The following is a 23,580-nucleotide window of genomic DNA, read 5'->3' on the forward strand; positions in this document are numbered from 1 at the left end:
CTCAGGGTACTCTGGATAATGGCAATGGCTCTTCTGCCCCTCATCCAGTGGTCACACCATCTGTTCAGGCTGTGACGACCGAATAGTGACCAACCACGGTGCTGGACACACCCTCCGAGGCAGTGGCCAGTCCGCCACCAGCGAATGACCGCCAAATCACCAGAACCAACAGGACAGTAGAGCTAGCAGGTTGCCTCCAAATGCTACTGTCATCGAGGAGGTGGCACCAAGACACAGAACCCGCAAACCTAACATTAAACCAGCATGAGCACCAGAAAGACTTTTCACGGATGATCTTTGGTAATTTGTTACGTTGTTTTCTGGTGAGGCAGTTAGCACCATGTTATGTTTTTTTTACATGCCATGAACAGATAAATATTGCCTCTGGTTTCATGGCCTTAGTATGCTTCATTTGTTTTATAGATGCAAGGCACTCCAGTGGCTCCTTCAGGACATGATGGGCTGTGAATTTTACTGCATAGGTATTGAGTGGACTTTGTGTTCCATGGAATGGGTTGTTACAAATATCTGGGAAGGTGGCATCTTGGCATGAGGTGGAAGCAATGTTTTGGCAGCTGAGCTGAATCTGCATTAAATTCAAGGTGATAAAGACAAAAAATTGCTGGATAAACTCAGAGGGTCAAGCAGCATCTGTGGAGAGAAACAGGGTCTGGAATTCCCCAGCTGTTGGGGTTCTCTGATCCTGCCATCACCCCGTCCCTGGGTTTCTTGGAGACGTGGGGTGGCCTCAATGGGAAATCCCATTTACAAGTGACAGCAATAGAGAATGCCAACGCCAGTGAACGATGAGCTTCTGAGAAACACGCAGCTGGGGAACCGGAGAATCCCGCCCAGAGTTAGCATTACGAGTGCATGTGACCCTTCTAAGATCTTTCTGTAGCAGGGTCATACAGAAACTTTAATTCACTTTCTTTCTCCCCAGGTGCAGCAAGACATGCTGAGGTTATCCTGCATTTTCTGTTTTTATTTCAAAATTCCAGCATCCTTAGTGTTTTGCTTATTTTAGCTTGAATCAAGGTCTCTCTGGTGTCTCTGTCTCCCTAAATGTTCCAGAAGTCTGCCTCTCCATCCTCACTGTGTTATTCCCCAAGTTCCTCTTCTGAGCCATCAATTGAGTCATCATCTGCAGCCTACGGCGCTGTCTCGATGTCTTCATCTTCCAGTTGGTCCCCTCCCTTGCCAGAGCCAGATTGTGGAGAGTGCAGCATTGCAGGACTATGAAAGACACACACTCTGAAGGATATTGCAATGATCCCCTGAATGGTCCAGGCCTCCAAATCTCAGCTTCAGCCGCGCAAAGGTCCTCCCCAGCGCTGCCCTTGTGGGGGCATAACTCCTATTATACCACTCCTCCGAGTCTGTCCTTGGGTGCTGGAATGGCAGCGTGAGCCACCTTTTTCACCCAGGAGTCAACTATCCAACCGAGCTGAGGATGTGTGCATCACAGGTGTTGCCAAGGTACCTTTCACAGACTTGGAGAATCTGCGTCCTGTGGTCACAAACTATCTGCGCGTTCATGGAGTGGAAGCTCTTCCTATTCATGAAGGCAACCGGCTCACCCACTGCCGCCTTTATGGCCACAAGTGCAGTTGATGGCTTCCTGGTTGCGGTGGAATCCTGCAATCACAGCAAAGTCTCAGACTTGCTAGCCTCGTCCATCTGGAATGAATAAATGCCATGACCTGTCTGAACTGAGCGTCAATGATCAGCTTGACCCAACTGTGGGCAGCAGATCAGGAACCACCACACAGACCCCCATCGAACCCTGGAAAGAGCCAGAGGCATCGAAGTTGAATGCTACAGTGACCTTTAGAGCCACAGGCATGCGGTGGCCACCAAACAGTTAGAGGTGATCTCTGGCCCTATCTTCTGACATATGGAGGTTACAGTATCCCTGGAGAGGTGAAGCCTCCTTTGGCACTGGACCTCAGATTTGTAGAGGTAGCTGAATCGTTGCCTGTACACTCTGGATGCAGGACGGTGGTATATTCTGCGGCCCCTCCTCCTCCTCAGACAATGGCCTACCAGTGGAGCAAACAATCCCCATCAACAGGGAAGCAAAAGACTGCCTGGTAACCTTTGAAGGCTCCAGGAGCCTTTGAAGACAAAAATGAGACCTGAAATGAAGGTCAGCAACTGAGGCAAAAATGAGAGATAATGCTGTAAAGTTTCAGAAAACAACCAGCAGTAAGAAATTCTCTTAAAATCCTCACTACTCAGAGTGGCAATGATACGGGCCAATTTTATCCCGTCCTTGGATGGCATAATCAAAAAAATGGATTGTCCACCTGTCCATTTTGCACGTGCGCCGAGTGCGCTGTATAATTTCAATCAACTAATATTTTAGTGAGCTTAATTAACGGTCAAATTGCAGGGGAAAAACTATCAACTTCCCTGCGCACCCACCGACCAGAGTATTCCTTTAGTGTGGGATGAAGTAGAGATGCAGGGCCAATATATTTTTGTGTAATTTTACGCAAGGTCAGCACGGGCGTGCACCCATATTTAGAATGCAAAATTCTGGCCTAAGAGCCAATGAGGAATTAATGCTGGACTGAATGGAGTAGGGACAGGCTCCATGCTGAATGAAGCTTTGTGAAGCGCAGCCTGGGTCAGAGGTCATTGCTGGGTATCTCTTAATATAAATAATGCAGGAGAGCCTTACTTGCATATAGTAGATCTACTGCCTTAAGATGCATGGCAACAGCTTGCTGAAGGTTCTTCAGCAACAACTTACCAATCAAACTACCACAACCACCTAGCAGGAGAAGGGCAGCGAGCACATGAGGATGCCACCACCTCTCAATCCCTTCCAATCCTGATACGTATTGGCACTTCTTCATTGTCAATGAGTCAAAATCCTGGAAGTCCATACATAATAGCATTTTGGGAGTTACTTCACCATGCTGGCTGCCACAGTTCACCATTAACTGAGTACAAGGAGTGGGCAGTGTGCGGTGATGTGGCTTTAGGTGACAATCAAGCTGCTTGCTCAGACCAGCACCGTTCCTATCTTTCCCACACACACCCACCCACTGACACTTCAGCAGCAGGAGGAGGAAACTATTGTCTCTTTTCAAATTGATTTCTTCCTAAGACACAGGTTTGGAAGAAGGAACCGAAGGCAGTGGTGCTAACTTTGCAGATGATAGAGGACAGGTAGTGATGAGGGGGCGGGGAGGCTGCAGAAGGATCTGGACAGGCTAAGAGAGTGGGCAAAGAATACAACATGGAAAAGTGTAAGGTTATGCACTTTGGTAGGAAGAACAGAGGCTGAAACTATTTTCTAAATGGGAAAAGGCTTTGGAAATCATAAACACAAAGAGACTTAGGAGTCCTAGTTCAGGATTCTCTTAAGGATAACCTGCAGATTGAATTGGCAGTTAGGAAGCCTAATGCAGTGTTAGCATTCATGGTGAGATGGCTATAAAACAAGAGCAAGGATGTACTTCTGAGGCTGTATAAGGCTCTGGCCAGACCCCATTTGGAATATAGCGAGCAGTTTCTGGGCCGTGTATCTAAGGAAGGATGTGTTGACAATGGAAATGGTCCAGAGGAGGTTCGCAAGAATGATCCCTGGAATAAAGAGTTTGTCATATGAGGAGCTGTTGAGGACTCTGGGTCTGTACTTTCAGATGGATAAGTTCAGAAGGATAAGGGGGAAACTCATTGGAACTTACAGAATACTGAGAGGCCTGGATAGAGTGAATGTGGAGAGGATGTTTCCACTAATAGGAGAAACTAGAACCAGAGGGCACAGCCTCAGACTGAAAGGACGATCCTTTAAAGCAGAGATAAGGAGGAATTTCTTCATCCAGAGGCTGGTGAATCTATGGAACTCATTGCCGCAGAAGTTTATGGAGGCTATGTCACTGAGTGACTTTAAGAAAGGATAGATAGGTTCTTGATTAATAATTGAATCAGGGGTTATGAGGAGAAGGCAGGAGAATGGGGATGAGAAAAATGTCATCCATGATTAAATGGCAGAGCAGACTCGATGGACCAAATTACCTAATTCTGCTCCTATGTCTTATGGTCTTATCATCGGTTCTATGATACCATTCGTGCGCTTAATATCAATTTTATGGCATTATCTTAGTAGGAAGCACTCCATCAATGCGCAAATGTTTTTAAAAATGCACATTGGTGCACACTTCTCTCAGGGGTTCACATGACAAGGCGGCATCGTGGCGCAGTGGTTATCAGTGCTGCCTCATGGCGCTGAGGACCTGGGATAGATCACGGCCCCGGGTCACTGTCCTTGTGAAGTTTGCACATTCTCCCATGTCTGCGCGGGTCTCACCCCCACAACCTAAAGATGTGCAGGGTAGGCAGATTGGCCATGCTAAATTGCCCCTTAATTGGGAAAGAAAAATTTGACGCTGGCATATGAGCATACAAATTAGGAGCAGGAGTAGGCAATGCTAAGATAATCAACTGCAAATGAGCTCCTTGACCATCTGGGGATAAAACATTTTACCTGATTGGCAGCCCATCCATCCCCTCAAGCACCCATTCCCCTACCACTGGCACACCGTGGCTAACGTGTGTACTATCTACAGAATACGCAGTAGCAAGACTTTACTGACAGCACCCACACCGCCACCCCTCCACCCCCACCCACCCCCCCCCCCCCCCCCCCCCCCCCCCCCCCCCCCCCCCCCCAACCAACTCGCAACTTCCACCTTGGCTCAAGAGGAAGGCTCACTACCTTCTCAAGGGCATACAGAGATGGGCAATAAATGGCAGTCTCGTTAGTGATGGCCACAAAGGGTCACTTAGCTCCTCAAGCATGTTCCACCATTTTTATTCGATCATGACTTCTCTAACTCTTAACTCCATCTATCTGCTTTGGTTACATAAGTCTTAATAACCTTGGCTAACAAAAATCTATCAATCTCAATATTGAAATTTCCAAATAACACTCAGCATCAACAGCTTTTTGGGGAGAAAGTTCCAGACTTACATGACCTTTTTATGTAAAGAAGCACTTCCTGATTTCACCCGGAACAGCCTAGCTCTAATTTCAACTCCCTCACTAGAGAAAATAGTTTCTCTGCACCTACCAGTATTGACCCAGAAGCAGAAGAGCAGGGTTTTTCAAAGTGCAGGCGGACAGGTGTCAGGAGGGTCGCAGACCGATCAGCCATGGCATTCCCACAAAGGTCCTTGTAGTGATCTCTATATGTGCATGTACACAAGAGATTAATGTGTAATCAGCAGCACCACATGATCACTAGAGGGCCGGACCAACAGAGGTATGAAGGACAACCACATTGAGTCTCTCTCTCTTTTTGGGTGCACTGTGAGCAGGGCAATAGCAGACTAGTTCAGATGGCTAGTGGAGTTACGTATATTTACTGTAGTTAGATTGTGTTAACCTTACCACTAGTATCAATGTTAAAGTAAAGAACGCATGCAATTATTGTTATAGTTACTCAATAAACCTTTTGTTATTACTCGATGAGTTTGAGTCTTCTTCATCGAAATTCAGACGACCTCACCATTAACCAAGGATTGAGTAACAGATGTTACCTAACCCGCAGGTAACAAAACATGGTACCAGGCGAGTGGCTTTAGCAGAACTAGTTAGATTAGGTTAGACAAAAAAGAGAAGAAAATTCAGACAGGACATTCAACTGCGGATGACTTCGCAGCAAATGGATCCTCGATGACCAACTGAATCGATGGTACTCTTTGGAGCTGTAGGGCAGCTAGAAACAACTGGTAATTTAAGTTACGACTGGAAAGGTTTGAACAGGTATTCTAAATATTCATCGCAGCTAATGATTTAAGCACAGCCTCTGATGCAACAAAAACTACTACTCTCAATAGGAGGGCATGAAGCTAGAGAAATCTAGAATTGTTTGAATTACTTAGAAGGTGAAGACAACACCAAATTAGAAGTAATACTCAAAAAATTTGACAAACACTGTAAAAGTCAGTCTGGAGAGATGCTGGAAAGATTTAACTCTTGTCATAAATACCAGAGAAATGGAGGGCCCATCACTGATTTTATTACAAATCTCAAGATAATACCACAAGGCTGTGATTATGCTGATTACAGAGACACTGTGATAATGAATCAATTAATTTCTGGACTACCTGATAAAAATTTGAGGGAAGAACTTTCACAAAATGAGTATCTAACTCTAGAAATCGCTATTCAAAAATGCTTTGCTTATGAACAAAAACAAAATCAATACTTTGAATCTCGACAAAGAATCAGTACCTAGAAAACAAAATCCGTAAAAATGGCGCGAGCACTCACCACGAGGCAGAGGCAGGATCTCACTCGATGCAACAGCACTTTTTGATTGGCAGCCATCTTGAGCGAGAGCGTTCCGGCCAGTACGCACATGCGCACTTCTCAAAAAGAAGGAAAATGGCCTCACCTGAGTACGGTCCCTAGGGCCTCACCTGAGTACGGTCTACCCAGATGAGGGGGTGGAGCTACCCCCATAGACCAGGGGCTTCTGGGGCATAAATACCCCAGCCTAAGTGTGGGCCAGGCACGGGAGACCCTTCGGGGACCAAGAGGTGTATTATAATAAATAGTTGAGTGTCTTCGTCATCACTTCCGAGTAGTCGCTTGCCTGGGACTTTACACTGGTGACGAGGATGTGATGGCTGGGCCGACCACGGTCTCGCCTCCACGTAGATTTCCTGGGGATTTTCAAGGAGCAATGTATTTTATTATCGTGGACGCACATTCAACATAGATCATAGAATGTACAGTACAGAAGGAGTCCATTTAGCCCATCGAGTCTGCACCGGCCCTTACAAAGAGCACCCCACTCAAGCCCACGTATTTACCCTATCCCCATAACCCCACTCAACCTTTGTGGACACGAAGGGCCAATCCACCTAACCCACACATCTTTGGACTGTGGGAGGAAACCGGGCACCCAGAGGAAACCCACGCACACACGGGGAGAACGTGCAGACTCCACACAGATAGTGACCCAGCTGGGAATCGAACCTGGGACCCCGGAGCTGTGAAGAAACAGTGCTAACCACTATGCTACCATGCTGCCCACATGGATGGATGTCTACCAAATGCCCACAATGACATCAAGAGTCGCCACTGAGTGACTCAGGCAAACCCAGTGTCTGTAGACTTTGCCTCCAGCAGTCGAAACGGGTCCAGCCATGACTGCCAGGCCAAGCACAGCAGAACCACCTAGGCGTTTGGGCCCAAAACGGCACTCCCCGATTCATTATCCCCTCCGGACCCAGAACAGCGGGCATTCGGGAGATGACCGCCTGCAAAGTGGGCAGATTTCCCCCTCCTGCCATCAAGATAGAAGACATATCGGACTTCGGGAGTGGGGGGGGGGGGGGGTTAACCCTGCAGGAAGTCAAGGGATTTGCAACCTCAGAGTCCCGAGGGCCTCACCTGAGTTCAATTGACCTTGATGAAGGGGGCGGAGCTACCCCTTTAAACCAGCAGCCTCTGGGCCAAGTGTGGGCACAGGAGACCCTTCAGAGAGATCAATGTATAATATGGGTGATGTAATAATACCATAGGGTGGCACATGGCATAGTGGTTAGCACTGCTGTCTCACAGTACCAGGTTTGATTCCGACTTCAGGGTGACTGTATGGAGTTTGCACTTTCTCCCTGTGCCTGCGGGGTTTCCTCCGGGTGCCCTGTTTTCCTCCCACAGTCCAAAGATGTGCAGGTTAGGTGGAGTGGCCAGGTAAAATTGCCTCTTAGGGCAGAGTTACAGAAATAGAGTGGGGGGGTGATTGGGCCTAGGCAGGGTGGTCTTTCGAAGAGTCGGTGCAGACCCAATTGGCCGAATAACCTCCTTCTGCATTGTAGGGATTTTATGTTTCTATGATAATAGGTATAATGCTCACAGTGCCGAGGACCTGGATTCAATCCCAGCCCTGGGTCATTGTGCAAACTCCAGACGGACATTCTCTCCATGTCTTCATGAGTCTCACCCCACAACCCAAAGATGTGCAGGGTAGGTGGATTGGCCATGCTAAATTGGCCCTTAATTGGAAAAATAAAAATGAAAAGAATTGGGTGCTCTAAATTTAAAAAAAAGATAATAAATATTTGATTTTCTTGCAGTCATTGCTTCCAACTGGTTGCTTGCCTGGGATTTTGCAATAGGCCTAAACGTTAGGCTTCAAATGTTTACAAGCTTTAGGAATTTGAGGAAGAGCAAGAGGCTGCTCAGGATTGGGCCTCTGAGGAGCCTGTTCTGCTATTCAGTGAGATTGTGGCTGATCTCCACGCGGCTACCCGCCTTTGCCCTCGAGCTCTCAATCGGTTTACCGAACAAAAAAAAATCTCAGTCTTAAAAAGTTTCAACTGACCCGGAATTGGAGAGTAAGAATTCCGGATATCCCTCACCCTTGCTGCTTCTCCATGGGACACAACTAAAGAAAATAAACCTAAGAATCTCAATTAGGAAAATCATGTCAATTGAGAAAAAAAATCATCAGGCAAGAGGAAAAATATTTCTTGAACAGATGGTTAATTAATGTGAAGTCTGAGCTCTACAGCTCTGGTAGACTCCTTCAAGATAACCTTGCTAATCCCAGTTTTTAAAGAATGAAGTTATTTAGCAGTCTGATAGAACCCACAGTCTAACATTGATGCCTCAACTGACTGTCATTTTTAAAAACAATGTTGTCTAGCCTATTTCAGCACTGTCACCCGTAAGAATAATTAGCTTCCATCAAAGCAGTAGATTATCTGTTCATGTCGCCCATTGAGTCATTACAATGAGGTACCAATAAAGATGAATTATATCTAATCTTTCCTTCTCTTCTGTCCATCTGATTGATGTTATAACATCTCCAATATTACAAAGCAGAAAAATGACACTGACATTTAGAACATGAGGCTCTGACAGATAAAAACTGACTGCAAGGCACGTTCCACGATGAGAAAAACAAGCCAAGACAAATAAACCTCCAAACAAAGAGGCAATTAGGCAGTATGTGAATTATAGAGTGACTAAACCTTGTGGGTGGAATGTGACCCCATTAATTACACAGTACAAGGGGCATCCCTGGCGTTTTTGCCATGATACTTTACTACTCGGTACACTGACTACATGGGTTCTCTTTCTGAAACTAAGACAGGAGGATTTCCCCATTTACTCGCTGTCTTCTGTCAGGTTCCAGTCGCAAAATGTTTTGTCATCAGATTGCTCAAGCAGCCAGCATTGAACATGGGAAGTTGTGTGCATCAGCCTTGCAGTTAAAATTTGAGTTTGTTTGATATTTTTCTTGACGTCAAAATAAGGACAGGAGTGACGTTTCTTTAACATTTTCAAATTTCTGTAGTAGGAATCTAGGAACAGAAGGAGGTAATTTACCCATGGGTTTTTCTGCCATTTGACCATAATCTGTACCTCAACACCATTTACCTAACTTTACATGGATTCATGCAGAATCATTTGGCCAAAATGTTCCGTCTGTCAAGCAGGCACATTCGGCTGACCCGGAAGCGTTCCCAGATATGGTCGGCCCTGGAGCGCAATTTCATGCTGGCGGGCCAATTGACAGCCTTCCAGTGTATCGAACGCTCCGTGAAAGGCTGCGCACTGCCAGGGAGGGTGGGGTGAGGGCAGGCACCGAGAAAAGGGAGCATGTGGGCTGGTGTTTCCGAAATGCCCCCTCCAGGGGACAGCCTCTGCAGAGATGTCTGAGGGAGCTGCTGATCAGTGAAAAATAAATATCAATGGAAAAACTATGCCACGAGTGTCTGGGCAGCACAATCATACAAAGACCCCAGTCCCAAGACACATTTGTTCATTTTATTTGAGTCCTGACCTTTCACCCACACTGGATCCAGGTTGCAGTTTAAACCTAAAGGCCAACTTGCCAATTGGCCTGCCCGCCAACCCTAACAGCAGACGGGCAATGTAAAGTTCCGGTCAACTGCTGTTTAATTTATTTCTATCAACTTTGTGATTGCCAGGAAACGTGCTTCCAACTTGAGCACTGGCCTGTGGACCGGAATATCGTGTAAAGGCAATGACGTCAGGATATGTGTCCAACGTCTTTTTGCGTGATTTTACATGCTTCTGGGTCAGCCGCACGTCTGAACTTTATATGTTGCTGCAAGCCATTCAGCCCAACTGCTCATTGTAGCCTATTCCACAAGAACCTCCTCCATCCATGGTAGCACAGTGGTTAACACTGTTGCTTAATAGCTCCAGGATCCCAGGTTCGATTCCCGGCTTGGGTCACTGTCTGTGTGGTCTGCATGTTCTCACAGTGTCTGCGTTGGCTTCCTCCGGGTGCTCCGGTTTCCTCCCACAAGTCACGAAAGATGTGCATGTTAGGTAATTTGGATATTCTGAGAGATCCAAGGATGCCACCGTAATAGTCGCAGCACAACTGTCATCCTCACCCTCTACCAGTGCAGATACAAACACCTTGGTGGGAAATGTTAGTAGACAGGCTTTGGGGGCACAATCTGATGAGCACCGCACTGCTGATAAAACACACCAGGTGGATGCAGGAACCCCCAAGCGAGACAGCAGTCTGAGGTCTGCTGGGCCCCAGGACCCATCTGTGCTTAGACTATTACGGTGGCATTCTTGGATCTCTCTTCCGAGGTGGTCTACTAGGAGGCTGGAGAGGGGGCCACCCGGGATGGGCTGGCGCCGTCTCACTTATCTCAGTCTCACCTTATTCCCCAGTCTGTACACTTACTGGCCTGCTGTTACAGTTCTGACCGGGTGGCGACCATAGTGGAGAGCCTGGTGTACGACGTCGGCACCATGAGTGAAGGTGTACAAGGCGTTGCACAGCTGGTGACAACCATGGCTAAGGGTCTTGGCAGAATGTCTGTCTCACTGGGGGATGTCACCCAGTACCAGGCTGACCTTGAGGTTCAGTAGGACAGAGGTTGGCATGGTGGTGCCGCGAGTGGTTGCTCTCCTAGTTACCCCCTAGTACCACCCCCACCCTCCCATGGAGGCCCACCCCTGCAGATTAATTCCCATTCCCCGTCGAGTGACCCCGTCCCCCCCGCCGAGCACTGGGGCAGCAAGCCCAGCACCCCCGGACTCTTTGCCTGTGAGCTCTTTGACTCTTCACCTCCTTGGCTCCCCACCGAGGTCCGTCCACCAGGTTCACGTTTTTCAAAAGGACTACTATTACATTCTCCCAGTGTCTGCGTGAAAGATGAGGGAACACAAACTGGAAGGAGAGCATGGGAAACGCCAACGACCACAACGAACACAGCAGGGCAACAGAGAGTAAGAAAGTAAAGGATGAAGGAACGACAGACGGCCGCAGCGGAGGCAAACATACAACAACAGCAAAAACGGACCGGGAGAAGCAAGTAACATCAGGTGCCCCGCCTGCCCAGTTTTGCTTGTCCTGTATGTATTTGTTTCAGAAAAGAAGGGGGGGGGGCTTTCTTCACCCCCACTTCTTTTCTGTTTTTCAAAGAAAAATGACATGTATAAGGTAACTATCTCTCCGTTGCTTCTATGTATATACACTTTCCCAGTTTTTACTTTTCCACCCCTTGACTTTTTTGTTATCTCGTTTTGGTTTCTCTATATGTACATCTGTAAATATACCATGTATAAAAATCTCAATAAAAACATTTTTTTAAAAAAGACCTAGACATGGAGATAGCTCCTTTCTTGCGCCCGTTACTGTATATTTGTATATGGTTACAAGTAGTTAATAAAGGCTTGATGTTAATATCCAGAAGACACATTCTGTAACCAATACCATCCCAACAACTTTCATATTAATGAGGAGCTAAATTATTTCTTAAAATTCAGTGGTTCCTGAAAATGTGGATTGCAACACGCGGTTATCTGGCGGCCATTGATCGTTATGCAGACAGCAGGCCAACCATGGACTGCCTGCTCATTTCAATGATTTCAGCTTCCAGCCACCACTAACCACACTGATGATTGGTCGGATTGATGAATTGACCAGAAAGTGAGTGGGTAGCACCAGTTAAAGCTCCTCCGTGCTTCTTCAGGAGGTGCATTGTGACTTGAGCAGATGCTGCTGGTCTTGCGCGAGGTGAACCTGACCTGGGAAACATTGAATAATAGCACAACATGGAAGAGAGCGGGCTCCAAGGTTTTCAGATACGGGACTTGATGTCCAAATGGCGAGGAGAGAATCAAATACATGTTCCATATCCACTAGGGGGCCAGGACACCAGACACACACTCAGAAGACTGTGGGAGCAGACAACTGTGGGAGTCACTGTCAGGAATTAAGCTGAGGATTCAGATGCAGTGCCACAAGAAGCTTGACCACAGAAGTGGTCAAGGTCAGTGAATGCCCCTTTTAAGTGTTGAAACCTACCAACTGAACCACTAGCCTAAAACTCTGCTCATTCCACCACATCTCTGCCACCACACCCCCACCACTCACCTGACAACAATTTCCATCAATTAGGACACATACCTGACATTCATATGCACCACCTCACCTTCACACACTTAGTATTGCTGTAAGCCCCACACCCGCATCTCACAGTTTACACACACTGCCAGCTATTCAACCATGACAGCCACAGCAGCCAAACATATTGCTTAATACTCACTGACACACTTCCTTCTCTCTTGCAAAGCAAAGTAGCACATAACCAGGGACAGCAGGAGCTAACCGGAGGGGGACGGGTACAGCTATGTATCCTCACCTCAATGGACGAGACGGGGCTGGTCATTTTTGGAATGCCCACCGGGTTAGGCAGGGCTGAAATCATTGAAGATGACGTTATCCTTATATCTAATCCTCATCCCACTTTCTCTCATCCCACATGCTCTTCCGATTTACAAGCTGCAGATAGTATAAACATGAACCTCTTACTTTCCCCTCATTCACTTCCTGCAGGACAACCTTCTCCTCGTGTCTTTCTCCTTCAGGTACACAAGAAATACAACCTGGCCTGACTGCACAAATGATGAGAAGAAATGGTGATACAGGACCATTTGATTTCACGCTCACAAACACCAGCTCAGTGTGTGTAATTGATAGAGGATAGTGTCAAGACAAGAATCTGCATGATGGTGCATCACTGGGCACGTGTGGCCTGTAGCCAAGGTAGGGACAAGGATAGCTCAGGTGCCCACTCACCAGAGGTCACACATGAGTTGTATTGCATTGGATTCAAATGAGTACTTCAATAAGTCACCTTACAGAAGAAGCCTGATGGGAATGCACAATGAGTTGCTTGGTGTATTGCAAAACACACCAGAAAACCTGCATTCAAGGAGCTTAGAGAAGTCCAGCATCAACTTCACATGGGGCTTTGCTCAGAGCCTAGAGCCCATCATCTCCAACTTGGAAGAGGTGGCAAACTTCATTCACTCTCCTGTGCATACAGCATAATGCAGAGTCTGAAGACCAGTGTTCAGTTATCATTCCCGCTTACACAGCAGACACATTGTGTGAGTGCTAGAAGTGTGGCTCAAACTACTGGCACGTAAGACTTCCTGCCATGCAAGCTCAGGCTGCTACCTTCATCACTGTGTGCAAAGGAGTTTGGTGGGTGTCCAACAATCTATCCTCCAGCAGATCACCAGGGTTTCTGAGGTGCCAGCTCAGAGAGTGGCAGTGGTTCCATGGAGCCGCTCTCCTGCTGTCCTCTCTCAGAATGACAGCATTCATTTTCCCACCACTGCCATTCCTCCAGCACTTACTGTTACCCGTCAGCCAGAATCTCAGGCTGCTTTGGTACACTGAGCTGGTGCAGCCCACAATTAAGTCTTGTAGGCTCAAAGCTGTGAGAGGGTGTCATTCAATGCCATCTGCAGTCTTCTCCGTTGAGCGTTAGCAGCCTTCTACCAGCCATGCTGCAATTATTGGGATTGCGTAGGGGCACCAATACGGCACGAAGACAATGCACAGAATTAGGAGAATTAGGCCAGTCAGCTCCTCGTGCCTGCTGCGCCATTAGATAAAATCAGCCTGATCTGATTGTGGTCTCAACTCCACTTACTACCAGGACGGCACGGTGGCACAGTGGTTAGCACTGCTGCCTCATAGCACAAGGGACCCGGGTTCAATTCTGGTCTAACTGTCTATGTGGAGTTTGCACATTCTCCCCATGTCTGCGTGGGTTTCCTCCGAGTGCTCCGGTTTCCTCCCACAACCCAAAGATGTGCAGGTTAGGTGGATTGACCATGCTAAATTTCCCCTTAGTGTGCAGCTAAGGTGGGGTTATGGGGTTGCAGGGATAGGGCGGGAGAGTGGACCTAGATAGGGTGCTGTTTCAAGGGGTCAGTGCAGAGTTGATGGGCCAAATGGCCTCCTTCTGCACTGTAGGAATTCTGTAGTTCTATACTACCCTTTGACTCTCTTGTCTACAAATAATCTATCAGCCTTAAAAATATTCAAAGAGTCAGACACCACTCCTCTTTGGGGAAGGGGATTCCACAGAATAACAACACTCAAAGGAAAAAAAAATCTTCTTATCTTCTTAAATGGGAGACACCTTGGGCGGAATTCAATGGAAACATTTCTAAATTCATTTGGGATGGGTTTATCTATTCCCCACCACGATCCAATGATACTTAGTCACTTATGTGGGCCCTGGGGAGTTTCTTACCAGTATATTTATTTATTTTAAAAATAAATTTAGAGTACCCAATTCATTTTTTTTCCAATTAAGGGGCAATTTAGCATGGCCAATCCACCTACCCTCCATATCTTTTGGTTGTGGGGGTGAGACCCACACAGACACGGGGAGAATCTGCAAACTCCACACGGACAGTGACCCAGAGCTGTGATCGAACCCGGATACTCAGTGCCGTGAGGAAACAGTGCTAACCATTGAGCCACTGTGCCACTCACTTCTAACCGTTTAGCCCACATTCAGCACTGGGGAGCTAAACTCAGAGGTCGGGCAGCCATTTTGAAAGGGTGCCTTGATCGCTAAGTGAGCTTGTGGGTCCCCCATGCCTCCCACCCATGGACAATGTCATCTCCCACACACATGGACACTACCCCACACACCCCCTAATGAGGACACCCCCTTTAAAGGGTCCCTGGGAGGCCCCTGGGGCCCCCCAAGTGCCCTTACAGCATCCCTCCTCCAGGACCCCCACCCATCACCACCTCAACCTCCCAAAGGTCCCTACTTATCTGCCTTGCACACCCCCATCCTTCAAACCCCTCCTCCACCCCCCTCGGCCCTGTATACAAGCCATTTGGATTCATGCACTAGGACATCCAGATCCCTCTGCACCTCAGAGCTCTGCAAAGCAGACAATCTGCTCCTATCTTCTATAAGAGTTATGCAGAGATAATAGGATTAGGCTATTGAGTTGGACAATCTCTCTTCACAACCTACTTTCCTGCCTATCTTTGTGTCATTAGCAAATTTGGCAACCATCTCTTCAATCCCTTTATCCAAGTAATTTATTTAAATTGCAACAGTTGAGGTCCCAGCACTGATGCCTGTGGCACACCACTGGTCACATTTTGCCAACCTGGAAAAGACCCATTCATGCCTACTCTCTGCTTCCCGTTAGTTTGCCAATATTCTATCCATGGCTGAAATGAATTGATGTCCACTGGCAGACTAAAAGGAAGTGTAAGTCAGACCTTTGATGCTGTCAGTAAGTGAATAGGGTCTGTTATTATTACTCAGTTTCTTTGTTCCTGCATCGTACCATCTCCCCAGATAAAGGTACATTTCTCAGCCTGTTCTGCAATTTGGCAAAACCCCATGTTTTTATGCTCAGATCTTATTGTAGATATTTGCCAAGGTCCACGCAAGGGAACATTCCAAATACAAGTTAGAAACAAACATATAAAGATTTATTTCTCATTGTTTGAGACGGCCGTTCGCACATGGCATGTGAACTCCTGGGTGCATGGATTTCTTTTCATAGTGTGGATTTAGCTGTCCCCACAGCAACCGGACTTTGAGACAGCAAGTAGCGTGACCTCTAGTCAATGAGTCAGAGAGGTCCAGACTATACACCGTGACAGAAACAATAACCTGGAAACTAATCCAAAACTCAGCTACCAGCAATGTTTGTATGTACTGCTAGGTGAACATTAGGAGACATTTGGAGTAAGAATCCATAGAATTTGTACAGAAGGAGACCATTCAGCCCATCGGGTCTGCACTGACCCCCTGAAAGATCACCATACCTAGGCCCACTCCCGCTGCCCTATCTTCAGGACCCCACCTAACCTGCACATCCTTGGACACCAAGGGACCATTGATTATGGCCAATCCACCTAATTTGCACATCTTTGGGCTGTGAGAGGAAACCAGAGCATCCAGAGGAAAGCCATGCAGACCCGGGGAGAATTCAGACAGTCGCCCAAGGGTGGAATTGAACCGGGCTACCTGGTGCCATGAGGCAGCAGTGCTAACCACTGTACCACCGTGCTGCCCTTCCCCATGGTTTCTTATCCACCTGGGAATCAAATCGGGTCCATTTGCTTGTGAGGTGATCGTACTTTCCTCTATGCTGTGGAAATGTGGCAACAGCATATGATCACATGACCGTTGACAGGGACTTCCACTGTAATCCGGGCAATAATCAGGAAAGAACCATAAAATAAATTTGTGTAATTATAATAGAGATAATGAACTGGGTGACTAATGCTTGTGGAATAGAAAGGAAGCTATCTGTGTCTCCACTCATGCATGCTGAAACAAGCAGCACGACAAGGCACATAAATACACAAAAACATGATACACAGAAGCAAGCTGCAGAGGGCTATCTTTAATTGAGATTCAGGAACAGGAAAAAGCCATTATCCCAATAAACAGACCCATCATATTCCCATCTCTCACCATCTCATGACATCTTCCATTTCCTACAAGTTGATATTGACTGCCTTCTGTTGATAGTAACTGCCTCAAACTGATGCCTGCATCCTTCCCATTCCATTAACACTTATATGTGAAACGGAAGTTACGTAGTCAGCAGGATTCAAACCTGCGCGGGGATACCCCAATGGATTTCTACTCCATCGCCTTAACCACTCGGCCATGACTACATGATTCACCTGAGGAAGGAGCAGTGCTCCGAAAGCTAGTGTTTGAAACAAACATGTTGGACTTTAACCTGGTGTTGCAAGACTTCTTACTGTGCTTGCCCCAGTCCAACGCCGGCATCTCCACATCACACTTATATGTGACACGCATCATTTTGAAACGGGCCTATTGCTTGGTGTCTAACTGCCTGTTCAGGTGTTAGGCTCCTTGTAACATGAAAATTTGTGTCTAATAATGTAAAAAATAAGACCTAACTTGTGATTTTGCTTGTTATTGATTGGAATCGGCACAATGCCCACTTTAATCAGTTCCATGGGTGATGGAATAGAGGCCTGGCCTGCAAAGAAAAGTGTCATAGTCATAGAATTTACAGTGCAGAAGGAGGCCATTCGGCCCATCGAGTCTGCACTGGCTCCTGGAAGGAGCACCCTACCCAAGGTTAACATCTCCACCCTATCCCCATAACCCAGTAACCCCACCCAACACTAAGGGCAATTTTGGACACTAAGGGCAATTTATCATGGCCAATCCACCTAACCTGCACATCTTTGGACTGTGGGAGGAAACCGGAGCACCCGGAGGAAACCCACGCACACACGGGGAGGATGTGCAGACTCCGCACAGACAGTGACCCAAGCCGGAATCGAACCTGGGACCCTGGAGCTGTGAAGCGATTGTGCTATCCACAATGCTACCGTAATTATTTTTGTGGGCCTTCAAAAGATCAAGAAGTCAGCCCCATTCTCCTCTCCATTATAACATATCTACTTGATATTAAATCTCATTTACACCAAAGTATTCAATAGAGTTCATTGCCCTTCATTCCACTATTTCATCAACCTTTTGATGGAACAGTTCTGCCTGGCTTCTGACTCTCGGCTTCCCAAATGTACAACTTGTTTGGTCATACATTGCACTGGGTGCCATATAACGCGAGTGGTTGCTTTGCAGTGGCTCTGCCATTCTACCCTATCCTGCCAGTGTCTTAGAAATAAACGTCCCTGTTACATTAGAACAGGAGAGATTTTCTTCACAGCAAGGTTGACAAAGCAGCCAGCTGGGGGAATAGTCATTAACAAACTGTTGAAAACCACAAATCAGTGACAGAACAGAACTGGCACAATTGAGCAGGAAAAGACACACACCAAGATTCAGGTAAGCAGTGTCACTCGCAACAAAATTACAAACGGAATTATTTTTCTTTTTTGTCATCTTCCGACACAAGTCACTTGTGAAAACCGATGCATGAATGCTCTGTGTGAAGACCCTGGGATCTGATGTTTGAGAGTGGCAACACATTTTCATGTACAGATTGGAATGCAATATCAATGAACGTGATGCAGGAAATAAACATTTTAAAAATTGTGACAAAGCGTGGCACAGAGAGTTAACAGCAACACCCTGCAAAAGCATGTTCCTCCCAGGCAAGGAGCTGCCTTGCAGTGTGAAAATAACTTGTTTGTAACAAAGAGACGACCGCAAATGGGCAGCGCTCCATGCATTCCGAGACTTCTGGTTGCCTGAGGTGTTTCCTGGTTGGGGGGTGTGGATGGGAGAAGAAGCAGAATTGGCGGGGCAAGTGTGTGCCATCTCATGTTGTGGTGAGGCCCTGCAAGTCTGGACTGTTTACTTCCCTTCTTGCCCAAGAGTTGTTGATCATCCATAGGAGTGAGGGGATGAGCTGAGAGAGCAAGTTAAGGATTTAGTTTTATATCTGTCTTTTGTAATTCATTTTAGTTGTAACTTTCATGTTAATTGGTTTTCAGATATTTCATAATTTATGTTTTGTTTTCTTTCTGATTTTAATTCTTCCAGCATTTGTTCAGATCACCAAGAAAAATAGGGAATGTTGGTGTTAGTATGTTTTATAGGGAATGGCTTGTGCATCCTGCTCCCTGTTTAACATGTTGATGCCATCTGCTTGACTGTGTTCATTAGAGCAATTGGTTTCTGTCTTTACAAATACACTCGGGTCTTAGGAGTGGGTGATGAAAAACTACAAGAGGTGAATGAAATAAGATAGTAATGAAGCAAAGATAATTTGACAAATCTGTAGGGATGCAAATAAAGGATACAAACCAGTTTGAACATCGTTTCACCCTGTAGTCATCATACCCTTCACATTTCCCCCATTCTCTGTTCCCACATCTGCTCTTGTCCAATCCAGTTACACCCTTCCTTCAACCATTACAACCCAGTAACCATTTCCCTCCTGAGCATGGAATGCTCAGTATCTTTCATTCCCAGCACTAACAAACTTCCACCTCCAATACCCACAATATCGTTCACTTTGTCTCCATACACACCACGCTCCGCCAACTTCCCATTTGAGTTACCAGCTCTTCAAGGTTGTCCTGGAGCTTATAAAAATGAACATTAATATCAAGAACACAGTAGTGAGCAACCAGGTAGAAAATCACAGGAGCACCAAACTAAATGGTATATCTTTCATTTTCCTTGAATGCTCATAATTTAAGTGTACAGGGCTGGAGTTTTTATATTCCGGTTTGCTCTACTGCTGATGGGGGGGTGGAGGGAAGCTAGTATTCCACGAGACGCACGGTGTGCCTAATCGCCATGTCAGTGGGATAAATAAGGATTGCTTTTCATCCTGTGCACCCAATGTTAGCATTAAGCAGAGCCAGACTAGTTTGGTTAGATGCAATGTAATCCTCTCCCCACTCTTCTCCTCAATACTGTACCTCATCGCTACCTTGAAAGGAGCTCCCCCTACTGTACATGTACGGTATATTTTAATTGGTTATCTGTCCAATTAAGAATGACTATTCAGTTGTCAATTAGAGTCAGTTTTTGTGTTGGCCAGACCCAGTCAGAGCTGGATTGAGAATGTTTCATATAGACCATGCTGATTGTCTAGTCTTGACTAAGGTCAGAGCTCCCGTGACAGTCTTTAGAACAGGTCCATGGTCACAAGGAAAATGCAAATGATGTTTGTTCAATCAGTGTAATAAATCAGTCAAACATTTGATGCCAGGAATACTTGGTGTTTGATTCTCTCGTAGAGCAGTGGGAATAGGTGATGTGCCGATGTTATGTTGCAGTATTGGGATTTAATGATTGGCTGTAAGGAGTGAGGGTTTTGCATAGACCTTGTGGAGTTTGGGGAGTGGAGCTATAACTTTGACAAGATAAGACTTTTCAAACAACCATGCTCTGTTTACCTGTGCAGGGGTGCCATTTGCACCTGTCTCTCAGCTGGCCAACAGCTGCAGCCACTGAATTTGTTTCCATTTGTTGGTCATGGGGCAGTCTTCAGAATCAGCCGTGAAACCAGCTGATTCTGGTATCCTCCGGGACAAAACAAAAGTTATGGTTATATATTGTCTTTCACAACCTCAGGATGTCCCAAAGCACTTTATAGACAACTACACTTTTTGAAATGGCGTCGCTGCTGTAATTTAATGCAGCACTTATTCTGCGTTTAGCAAGCTCCCGGAAAGAGCAGTATGATAATGACTAGATCAGGGGTGGGCAAACTTTTCCGTGCAAGGGCCACATTCAGAAATTCACAATTTTAAAGGGCCGCATAGTATATTAAGTAAAATAATTACTTCACCCGGTTATGATTCTGGGCGCCTCATATAGGACATAGAACAGTACAGCACAGAACAGGCCCTTCGGCCCTCGACGTTGTGCCGAGCAATGATCACCCTACTCAAGTCAACGTATCCACCCTATACCAGTAAGTAACCCAACAGCCCCCCATTAACCTTAAAAAAAATAATAAAAAATTTTTAAAAAATTTTGCCCACCCCTGGACTAGATCATCTATTCTCATGGGATTAATAGATGGACAACTATCAGGTGAGATATTTTGGAGAAATTCCCAGGTTTTCTTCAAATACTGCCATGACATTTTTTTAAAAATTTAGTGTACCCAATTAATTTTTTCCAATTAAGGGGCAATTTAGCGTGGCCAATCCACCTACCCTGCACATCTTTGGGTTGTGGGGGTGAAACCCACACAAACACGGGGAGAATGTGCAAACTCCACACGGACAGTGACCCAGAGCCGGGATCAAACCTGGGACCTCGACGCCGTGAGACTGCAATGAGTGCTACAACTGCACCACCATGCTGTCCTGCCATGGAACATTTTACCTCAGAGGACTGAGGTTATCAGTTTACCACAGCATTCCAGAAACGGCTCCTCTGATCATACCACACTCCCTCGGTGCTGCACTGTAGTGTGAGCTTTATATCTTATGCTCAGGTTTCTAGAGTGCAGCTTGAGCTCATAACGATCTGACTCAGAGATGGGAATGCTGCCATTAATCCACAACTGACACCAAAATGATCTTTTGGTCAGAAGAATGCAGAGAATAAAGTATACAGTTCTAAAGAGGGTGGAGGGGAACAAGGACCTAGGTATACCATAGAACCGTAGAATCACAGAATTCCTACTGTGGAGAAGGAGGCCGTTCGGCCCAGAGTTTGCCCAGGGTCCATATGTGCATAAACGATTAAAGGTGGCAGGATAGGTTGAGAGAGTTGTTCAGAAAGCATACAATATCCCAGTATTGCACACAGTGGAGGAGAAACTGAAACCTCCAATTTCCTTCTCTTCTAGAATATAGAACACAGAAAATACAGCACAGAACAGGCCCTTCGGCCCACGATGTTGTGCCGAACTTTTCTCCTAGATTAAGAACAAATTAATCTACACCCCATCATTCTACCGCAATCCATGTACCTATTCAATAGCCGTTTGAAGGTCCCTAATGTTTCCGACTCAACTACTTCCATAGGCAGTACATTCCATGCCCCCACTACTCTCTGGGTAAAGAACCTACCTCTGACATCCCCCCTATATCTTCTGTCTGTATTCAGTGTGGTTTATGTTTGTAAAGGTAGATGTGTATGTTTATAAGCCTTTATTAGTGTGTGCTCAATTCTAAAGTACCAGCAGCAGCCTTTTATATGTTTGAACAAAGAGGATTAATTATTCACACACTCACCTTGAAGGATCTAAATGCTACACCAGTCCAACACCACATTTTCAAGAAAGATACAATGGCACCTCATAACATTCAAGGTTATGGGCCAAGTGCTGGCAAATGGGATTAAGGTCGGCAGGTCAGGTGTCTTTCATGAGTCGGTGCAGACTCAATAGGCCGAAGGGCCTCCTCTGTGCTGTATTATTCTGTTTTTTTGTGAAAGGAGATAGTGCACTCCTGCAAGTATTAAACCAAATAGTTAAAAGTTTGCATGACTTTGCGAGTCCAGTGAAGAAGGAAGCTTTTCTCACTCTTGAAATATAGTTCAGGTAAATTCAGATAGCTGGGATCGGATATCAAGATTACCTCAAAGACAAGAATGTTCAGCTGGTCACAAAGATAGACACCCATGGCTGTTGAATCAGGACAATTTCTTCAGGTAAATTTGGAGATTTGGCATCATGCTAAGACACTTTGGGCGCGATTCTCCCAAAAGATTTCTATGGGCGGGATTCTCTGGCCGCAGCGTTTTTGCAGCAGGTAGGGCAGGAGAATCCAGCCCTAAATTAATTTGTGGCGGGTTTTTCAGGGAGTTTCCCACCAGCTCTTCCGGAAAGTTCCCCATCGTTAGTCAATTTAGCCGTGTCAATGACACTTAGTCACTTTTTTGGGCCCTGGGGTGTTTCTCACTGCTTTAGCCCACACTTTGAGGGCTGGATTCTACGCTGTCGGGATTCTCCATTGCGTCGGCGGCATGGGGCTGCCCAAAATGGGAAACTCCACTGGCCGGCTGGCGAGACAGAGAATCCCGGAGATATGCCGCACCGGTGCAGGGGACGGAGAGTCCTGCCCAGAATTTCTTTTAGCACTGGGGAGCTGAATTCAGAGATTGGGCCGCCATTTTGAAAGGGTGCCCCGATCTCTAAGTGAGCTGGTGGGTCACCCCTCACCCATGGGCAATGTCAACCCCCACACACATGGACACTACCCCACACACCCCTCCAAGTGAGGAACCCTGCTGTAGTGTCACTGGGGGTCCCGCTCTTCAGGCTTCCCAAATCCCCTTACAGCACCTCCTCCCTTACAGGACCCCCACCCATCATCCCTCCAAATTCCCAGAGGCCGCTACTTACCTGCCCTGCACTCCCCCACCTTCAAACTTCCCCTCCACCTCATTTCATGGGAATGGCCCCTCCCGCCCCCTGACCCTTGGCTGTGTCATCCTGGCACTTGGGCACGCTTTCACTGACACCCTAGCAGTGCTCCTGCTGGCTTGGCAGTGCCATCCGGGCACCTTGGCAGTGGTAGGGTGGCAGTGCCAAGGTGCCTGCTGAGTAGTGCCAAGGTACCCATGTTCCAGGGGGAGGGCCAAGGAGCCATACTGCACTTACCCTGACCACCCAGAGGTCTCCAATGGCCGGCAAGTCCCCCCCCCCCCCCTCACCCCCGGCGTCATTCTGCTTGGTCCAGGTTTGTGTGGACCAGCACTGATTGGTGTCCCGCTGCAGCTTCCAGGAGGCCGACGAATCGAGGGAGGCCAGTTGTTCCTGGGAAGGTAGGTAGTAATAGGTCTACGACCTACTTCCGGGAGCGGCGTTTGGTCACGCCCATATGGAGTGGACGT

General features: G+C 46.7%; 1 non-coding gene across 1 annotated transcript; it reads right to left on the reverse strand.

The window, feature by feature from the left end:
* Nucleotides 1–16,918: 16,918 nt before the first annotated feature.
* trnas-aga lies at nucleotides 16,919–17,000 on the reverse strand. Its single transcript has one exon. It is a non-coding gene; the product is annotated as a tRNA-Ser (tRNA).
* Between the last annotated feature and the right edge of the window lie 6,580 nt (nucleotides 17,001–23,580).

Source organism: Scyliorhinus canicula, chromosome 16 (assembly GCF_902713615.1).
Source record: "Scyliorhinus canicula chromosome 16, sScyCan1.1, whole genome shotgun sequence".
Taxonomy (NCBI): Eukaryota; Metazoa; Chordata; class Chondrichthyes; order Carcharhiniformes; family Scyliorhinidae; genus Scyliorhinus; species Scyliorhinus canicula.